The sequence below is a fragment of the Falco biarmicus genome, chromosome 10, assembly GCF_023638135.1.
Source record: "Falco biarmicus isolate bFalBia1 chromosome 10, bFalBia1.pri, whole genome shotgun sequence".
NCBI classification, from domain to species: Eukaryota; Metazoa; Chordata; class Aves; order Falconiformes; family Falconidae; genus Falco; species Falco biarmicus.
In genome coordinates, this window is record NC_079297.1 from 14,031,508 (window position 1) to 14,040,520 (window position 9,013).

Genomic DNA, 9,013 nt, shown 5'->3' on the forward strand with positions numbered 1-9,013 from the left:
GTCTATGGAAAATGTAGAGGCAGCCAAGGAAAAGCACTCAGAGTAACTTCAGAAATAATTGCAATGCAATTAAGATGTGCCACCAAAATGAATATTTCACATCAGAGTTCATCTGCGGAGAGGTTGCTGGTGTTATAAAAGTTAGAGACATTTAGGCTTGATTAGGCGCTTGCCTGCAACTCGGCGGCCAAACACACAAAAATCAATGGATTTGTATCAGTTAAAATCCTCTCTGACAGGAAAACCTCACTTTAAAGGACATAACCATACCCATCAGCAGCTCTGCAGCCTCTGGCATTAGTGGGTGGCCAGCACGGCTCAGGATCAAGCTCCAAAGCTGCAATATTGCTGGGCCAAGGGATGGAGAAGGGAGGAGGGGAGATGGAGCTTCTACACCTACACCTTTTGGAACATGCTTTTCCCAGCTGTCTGCGCATCTGCAACAGGCAACACCGTCTGCTTAGTTCCTCCAAGTGTCACCATTTAAATGCACGTGGGAAAAGGCACTGGGAAAGTTTGGTGTGATTCCTTTTGGTACTGATGTCTCATCTGAAAGGATCCTTGTTTTCACGCTAACAGAGCAAGTGCAGAGGGGCCGTGATCCCGCGGTGCACCCGCCACAGGGGCCAGCACCAGACGAAAACGGAAAGATCTTTCCAGCAGGCAATTCACAGGTTAAGCTGCCTAACCCCATTGGGGAGCAGTTGGTGTATGCCTTGAAAAATGATGGTATTTCTGCTAAAAAATAAAGGAAAAAGGGAAGGTCCTCGATCCATCCCCCTCCAGCTGCTGCCTGCGTAAAGCCCGTTTCAACCCTGAGCATATTCTCCCCATCCAGCACGGAGCAGGGACGGGTTCTGCTCTTGCACAACGAGCAGCCCCAGCGAAGCCAGCTGGGTTTAAGGACAGCTTTAGAAGTTAAATTGAGCATGTTTTTCTTGAACGCTTAACAATTAAATGTTTTGGTGAAGGGGATCAATTCTGGCAGCACTGGCAGCCCAGTGGGGCCAAACCCAAAAAAGCACGCAAGGATTACCAGCACAAGTTAAAACCCCAAAAATCTCTTTGGAGAAGCACAGGGGGAGCAGCTTTTGGAGGCTGCTTCTCCCAGAACCGTGCCACAACTCCCAGCAGCAGGGTTGTTGTGAGCAAAGACGTAGCCGTTTATCTGTTAGAGGTGAGGATTTATTTTCTAGAGGGCAAGTGCACCTCTAGGGGAGATGATTTTGGTCATTAATGCAGGTTTAGCAGGCACCATTATATGTTGAGCTTTGCTGGTGTGAAGCTGTAAATATGTTTAAAATTCTCATGATTGAAAATCAGGGATGATGCTCCCCCAGCCAGGCAGTGGTCCAAGCTGAAGGCAAATACGAGCACGGGGCAGCTTTGTTGCCTTTTTATGATCCCCACCGTACAGTAGCCTTAGATGTTTATTATGAAATATTATGATTTAAGTGACTACAGTAGTTCATGAAAAACGACCCCTGTAAAGGCTGCCTGGGAAACTGGATGCAGCAAATTAGCACATTCCTTAACATGATCCTCCTAGCTGTATACTGTATGTTAACTTAAATGTGCCTAAGTGGACAATTCAGTAGCCTATACATAAAATCCTTACATGATTATCCTATTAAGGACTATTATTTAAGTGGTTTAGTCCTGTGCTGTATCGTTTATGCGAACGAGAGAAAAACTGAAGTTACTATTACTTTTAGACAAAGTGCAAACAAGCTTTTCATTGCATATTAATGAATTGCTAATACCACCACCCATCTTTATGCAGATTATAGTAATGCTGTTTGCACAGTTGTATAATTTGAACTTTTTCATTTTGAAGCGCCTAGACTAAGATTTAAAAACAAAACCAAACCCGATACTCTGCAAGTTAAAACAAACAAAACCCCCAGTCAATTTTCCTACAGAAATACAGGACTGAAGCTGCAGACAGGGTGAACACGTTCAGCTGACTGTGTTTTGTGATAAATAGAGCAAAATTACTTTTTATGAGTTCAACGTAAAACTTAGCAGATCCAAACAGCAGTTCAAGAAAGTATTTCAGAACAGACTGAAACCCATCCATACTCGAGTTGATTCTTAATTTTAAGCACATTTAAATCCCACTGATTGCAGTGACATGTTGACATATGTTTCAGTGCCTCTCTGAAGGAAATATTTTCTTGATTCAGGGCTTTAGAGAACACATCTCATCTTTGGACCCAATCATGCAACACATTACTCTTAACTCATACAAGCACCCGGTGTGATGTGAGACCCCTCATGTCTGTGCAAATTCCTCAGGTATCAGAGTCAAAACTGCCAGCAAAAGTGTACATGCTCACTGGCTCTAGCGGGAAGAATATTAGGTTCACAGAGAGGAATACAGATGATAAATGTGATCAATAATGACTGTAACTTGTTAAGTTACATCTTTAGTGAAAACAAGGAACTGCTTTCAGCTGTAAGAAAGGTGGGGAAGAAATACATATACGCTATTCGAGAGAAGTAATAATGCACTTTTAAGTACCTTCGGCAAATTTGATTCCAGAAGAGAATCAACAAAAGTGCTTGATGTATCTTAATTTTTTTAGATTTGCTTGTTCTATTTTACTGCCACCTGATATAATAGCTACACAGTCACTAATAAAAGTTATCCTCATAAAACCATCTAGTTCATATTTACAACGCTGCATTTGAATAAATAGTAGAAAAAACAGAGTCATGCAGGAAGCAAGCATCGCTGCTGGAAACACCTTTTAGTGCACAACGATGGGAAGCAGGACTGGCCAACACCCCCCCTCTCCCCACCAGCGGGTCCCGAGGGGCAGGTTTGCAGAGGGATGGCTTCTCTACAAGAGTCGCTGCTGGATCCAGCTTTGTGCCAGCACCAACACAACCGATGGCACCAGGCTGGGGTTTAGGTTCGATTTCTGATCCTGCCACCAATCTGACGTGCAGGCTGGTGCAGGCTGGCTGCTTTGCCTTCCTCTGTTGAAGGAGATAGCAGTACCTGATAGCAATCCCTAGTGAAACCCTGAAGTTGCTGCAGAGGGGAAGCACTGTATTCAGTCAGTAGCACCATATATGTTTTTGTTTGTTGGGGTTTTTTTTGAAAGGCAATTTACATTTGTGGTTACAGGGAAGAAAGTCTGGATTTTCAAGAGCTCCCATGTTCTAGGGACTCACACACAAACAAGCATTCCTTTCTTTTGCAACCATCAAAGTAAGTACAGCTTACTGGGTTTGAACTGGCGACGGAACAATCTGAGGACCTGAACAGCGAGAGTACGTGGCTTTCTGTTACCACCATTCATGTTTACTTCATCCTGAGGCTGACAACACACCAGCAGCAGGCACAATTCAGCCAGGCGAGGGAGGCAAGATGCCTGGTGCTCCATCACCAGCTTCTGTGTCCGCCCGCATCACCTCAAACCCTCAGACTTTTGTATTTACCCTAGATCATCACAACCGCTTCACAGCCATTACCAGCTATTCAGTAAATAACACGTATGCTGTCTAAATGCATAACATACAAATACTCAAATACATAATTAATGTGGGTTTACCCTTGAGAGCTGTTCTTGGTCTCCTAAGTAAGTAATAGGTCTTTTATTGCTTAGTCTTAAAGATCTCTTCAGGCTCTTTTAAGGACGTGCTTTAGGCAGCTAAAAGAAAAAAAAAAATGTACACAAGTAATCTATAGGTGGCTCCACTGGCAAGAAACCAAAACTGCTGTCCTGTTCTGCTTTGCCCTGGCAGGTCTTCACAGAAGAGGACTGAGCAACAAAACTGTTTGCTTCTCCTCATGCAGAAGACAAGAATTTGAGTGAAGGATGAAGGTGCAGGTCTGACCTCACCTTGAAGAGGAGCCCATCCAGCTGCTGCCCCCCAGCAGCTAGCTGGAGCTCGCGGAAGGGCTTACAATCAGCCCCCATGCGGGGGGAGGACTCTTGGGGTCCAGAGACCAAGGAACATGAAAGGAAGTAGAATTTGAACCTACAGCTTAAAGGTAAAAGGGTATTTATATTTCTTTGCTAATTCTTAAGAATGTCCCAGACCCTTGCCATCCTGATTTGGAAGGATTACAGCATCAAATTCCTCCGTGGCATCAGGGCCAACCATTTCTGAAGAGCTCTGTGAAGCTGCAGTGGCCTCCTCCAGCCAGGCCGGGCAACTACGTTTGACATGAGAACACGAAATGAATTCCAGCAAGGGTATGCTCACAAATGTTCCTTAACACGGTCCTACAAACCCCACACAGGTGCTCCCGGTATTCCATAAAAACCATTACTGTCATCCTATCTGTTTGCACACGTTCAACATTTCCATTTCTTGCATGCACTAACAGGTAACATCCCTTATTTTCCATGGGGCAAGAGGTGGGGCAGAGCCCAGGCGGGCGCAGGGGTGATACCCCACCACCGCTCCGCACAGCCTTGCGTCATGACACTCCTTTACGTGGGTCTGGTGTTTATTGAAGCTGAAGCCACTTCAGGACCCTCTTTCAGCCTCCAGGAGCAGATGATATCCAAGCCTGCTGTAAGGCGCAAGCTGGATGTGTGCAGGGACGAGCGTGCACACATGGGCTAACCCAGGGGGCTCGCGGTGGCCCCGAGGCTCAGACACTCCGGTCACATTCCTTTCAATCTCTGTCGAAAGCTGCAAATGTAATTTGGGAACGGTGTTTGCAAACATAGATGTGTGGGGTAGATTCCAGCCCTTACCATAGGTTTGTACTATAATTACCATTAGTATTAATGAATTTATGAGAGAACATCAATGGGGAACATACCCCAAGGTACTGAATTTTGAAACATAATACAAACTGCAATACTACGTGCAAACAGCTGACACAAATGGAATTGGGGCCTTTCCTACGCTACAACAATTTTGAGGAGGTCAATAACTATTTTCAAACACAGACAACATTCACCTTTCCGTTTCTTTTTACAAATTGTCAAACTAAATTTGCACTGTTGCTTTGTTTGGGCTCCCATCCTTTTATGTTTAAAACACAACATTACTATAGACTTACTTTACGGGTAAAGTATCTAAGAACAATACAGGCATCATAATGAAAAAGATGTGCAGCATTTTACACTGCATAATAAATGTGTGTCCGTATCATTGTAAAACATACAAATGGCAATAATTTAACACTGAATATTTTTCTGCCTTTAATTAAAATAAACTAATAAAGATTTCAGAGATGCATTTGCTTTAATAGAATGCAGAGTTATAATTGGTGACCTATTTTAAGCAATTTAATTTCCCATGACCTGTTTTCCAAATTAACATAGTAATAGAAGAATGTTTATTGTGTTTGGGAATATAAGTTTCTCCTTCAAAGATGTCATATGCCTCTGTGATTTGATTTAAAGGTGTGTTCTTTTATTAAAATGTTGATATAAAGAGCTTGTAAATTATGTAAATGTTTCTTTTTATGGCATTTAATGGGCCTAGAATTTTAAATCAAAGCACAATCAAAGAAAATAAACAAGGACATCTTGAAGATTCAGAAGATCACTTTAAAAAAAGCATATCAGCTAGGCCATACCGAATTCATTTGAATCCCCTTTTCCTTAAAGCATTCATGAGAATACTTTCCCCAACTATTTTAGTCCGTTTGTGTGTTTGTATATACACATTAACACACCCATACACAAAATTATGTATTTTACACACATAAGCTCAACCCACAGCTGTTTAGAGATGGCTCTTTTTAGAATCTCATTAAACTCTTCTGGCATTGTGTGCCAAGGGCTGATTAGGTGTTATTTAAAAAAAAAAAAAAATTCCCTCGTGTGATTTTGAGACACCTGAATAATTCACAAGTCGCCCAGGGGGCCCGTTTCCAGGCCTGCCACTTCTGCGCCGGCGAGGAAGTTCAACCCACTGCTGCAACCGAGCCCAAACCCAGCAGTTGGGGCTGAGCTTTAAATATTAAATCCTCACCTTTAAAGAATGATGCATGGGTGATACGCATGATACACATGGATGCAATGACTTGTGGATGGTAGTCTCATGCATTTGGTGAAAAAAACTCTTCGTTAATTTTTTTTTAACAAAAATTTTTCTTTTTTGATTTTGTTAATTGATTTTAGTGAGCATTTTAATTTTCTCCTGATCCTTACTCAGTCTGAGGGCAAACTGCCTGATAAAATGGTAGACTGAAACCCTGGAGTCCACCACGGCAGAGGACAGGGAGCTCACATGAGGTGAGGATGCTGCAGGGACCCAGGAAAGACTCGGTATCCGTCCTATGGGGCAGCTGAGACCGCCATCCAGGTAAGAAGCCCAGCATGAGCATCATGCAAAGATGTGTCCTGCATGTGTTACACTGGAGATAATCCTGCTTTTCATTATGGGATTACAGAGCAATGGTTTACAAGGCTTCAGAAGACCTCCAGTTTGTTTGGGATGGGGGACAATGACACAAGATTAAAGCCAATGTATGTTCTAAAACCAAGAAAAAACATTTATCATCTTCTCAAATGCAACGTAGATGGGAATGCATTCCTAAATCACAAGGAGTAGTAGAAATGTTTCGAGGGGTTACACAGGGTTAATGAAATATGCCACCTCTGTATAAAAGCAGTTCTAATGTTTATTAATTACTTTGTCGTGTTGAAAAGTTGTAGATCAACCTCCTTCTCTGGGAAAATGAGCTACTCCTCAATTCTCCTTCTCTTTAAATAGGTTTGCTCATTATACAAATATAAAATTGTAGCTGTATATGTTTGTGTACATTTTGCTGCTTATATACATTCCCGCAACTGCACACACGCTGCCAGGTCTGCATGTGCATGCAAAGCAAAACTCAAACAGCCACAGTCACGGCTCGTATACAGTCTCACCTGCTTTCCACAGGTCTCCATCATCAGAAAAGGTGGAGAGAGAAAACCCTGCACAGAACAGACCCTGTAATGCCTCACAGATGCATGTGGCCTGACTGAACATCTCTCCTGCGCTGCCGCGCTCTCTAGACCATCTCCAAATCACTTGTGAAATGTTCAGGACAGCAAAGGCGCCTGTTTAACAAGAGGAAACTCTCGTCAAGGCACTCATGCCTCCGTAAATATGCAAAAAAGCTGAGTGAGTTTAACAAGGGGTCAACTGCTTGACTAGATCTCTCTCTGACGAGCAGGACATCAACACCTAGACAGATGACAGCCTCCTCCTCCAGCTCGTCTCAGTTTTGTTAGGGCTCAGACAGCCACGTGGCATTATTTCAGCAGTGCATCCCCACAGCAGAGGAGATGCTCTCTAACAGCTTGTTATAGCCCCATCTGTTAAAAATTTACAGCTAATGTATCTTATAACATGGGTTTTTATAGGTAAAGAAATAAGCATTTGGCCTGGTTCGGAGATCTCTGCGTGGCTACGTTCGTGATCTTGCTGCCTAACACATTTGGTTTAGTATTTTGGGGAACTGGTATTAAAAATATCAATGATTCATCCATCATTGATAAACATGCCGAGATGTTCAATAAACATGCTTCAGCAGCAATAACTATGTGTATGTACATTTAAATAGATGAATATGTCTCCTACATGCATTTCAAGCCCGATTCCCTCAGAACAGTCCAAGCTATAAGGTATTTTATGCTCAAATCCAAGCTTGTACTCTGATGATTTGAAGTGTCTGACCTATGGAAGTGCAGGGTCTGAGGGTTGATGGAGTCGGGGTGCCCAGCTGGACCCCTCAGCTAGCTGCCGCTCTCTTGGCTCCTGGAAGCATTGCAAAGAAAAGGTCAAATCCCCCTCTATAAGAAATTTACAGCCTGTTTCTGTTATATTATTTCCTCTTTATAGCCTTATTAAAGCACCAAACAGCTGAAGGCTCTGCCAGGAAGACTCAGAAGGAATGAATGAAATGGCTTTGCGTGAAGAAAGCAAGGCTCAGTCAGTCTTGTTCTCTGAAGAGTAAGGCTAACCAAGTTCTGATTTACATCTGCCTGTTCAGGTGAAATCCCCCATCCACCTGGATCCCTAAAGCACCCGCTGCCTCGGGGCTGGATGCAGCCCTTAACCTCGGACCATTACACACACACACACACACACATATGTAATATATCTCCCACCCAGTGAACATGCTCAGACTGGAGCCATGATGCTTTGCCCCATGTCCCTTACTGATGAGATGCAGTGTGTCATGCCCCCCCGACCCCCCCCCCCCCACCCCCACCCCAGCAGCTCTTGTCAGAGAGCAGGAGAAATGGGGGGAAAAAGCACTAAAACAGACAATAAAGAGAACACTTCAGAAACCTATCCATCGGGGATCTTTTAAAAGCATTGATTTCTGGGCTTCAAGAGACGAAAGGGAAGAGAATGATCTTTCAAGAGAAAAATAACAGCCCCCAAACCACAGACTTCAAGCTGCCTAAATTTCTTTTTGCCTTCAGGAGCAGCAGCCTGGGCTCGCTGTGGTTTAACGCCTGTACTGCTGGATCCAACCCCAACACATGCTTCACCAGGACACTGCTCCAGTACCAAAACACCACCTTTCTGCCACCAATTTTCAGGGGTCAAAAGGCCCAATGCTGCTCTCACATCGCTTCCAAGCCCTGGGGAATTCAACTGGCTTCAGCCAAGCACCCAGTGATAGAACCAGCCCCACGTGGAAGCAAAACCCAGGCTTTCCATTTACTTTTTCTTTAATTTTTTAAAGGTTCTGGACTGAAAGTGGTAGGAGGAGAGTATCGGAAGACCTCTGTGTGTCTTCTTTATTTAAGGGGTAACAGGGAGAAGCACCTTGCTGCTCCAAGGGTGTGCAGCCAGTGAACTCAGCAGTGCATTATATAGCGCTGCCCAGCAAATGACAGGCAGCAGGGCGACAGGGGGACCCAGCTCGTCAAAGTACCCTGGTGATGACACAAACCACACCAGCGTAGCTTGAGAGTGCTTGCTGTCAGTCCAGCATTGCAAAAGGCGTCCTTGTGCCAGCCTGCCTCTCTGTAACCTGTGCGATGAGTTCATCTCGCCCTCCGACTCTCCCCCACCAAAAGGCTGAGAA

General features: G+C 43.9%; 1 long non-coding RNA gene across 3 annotated transcripts in view; it reads right to left on the reverse strand.

Annotated features, from left to right (window-relative positions):
* The window catches only part of LOC130156536 (uncharacterized), a 189,414-nt gene that overhangs the window by 113,169 nt on the left and 67,232 nt on the right, over positions 1 to 9,013 (reverse strand). The window lies entirely within an intron of this gene.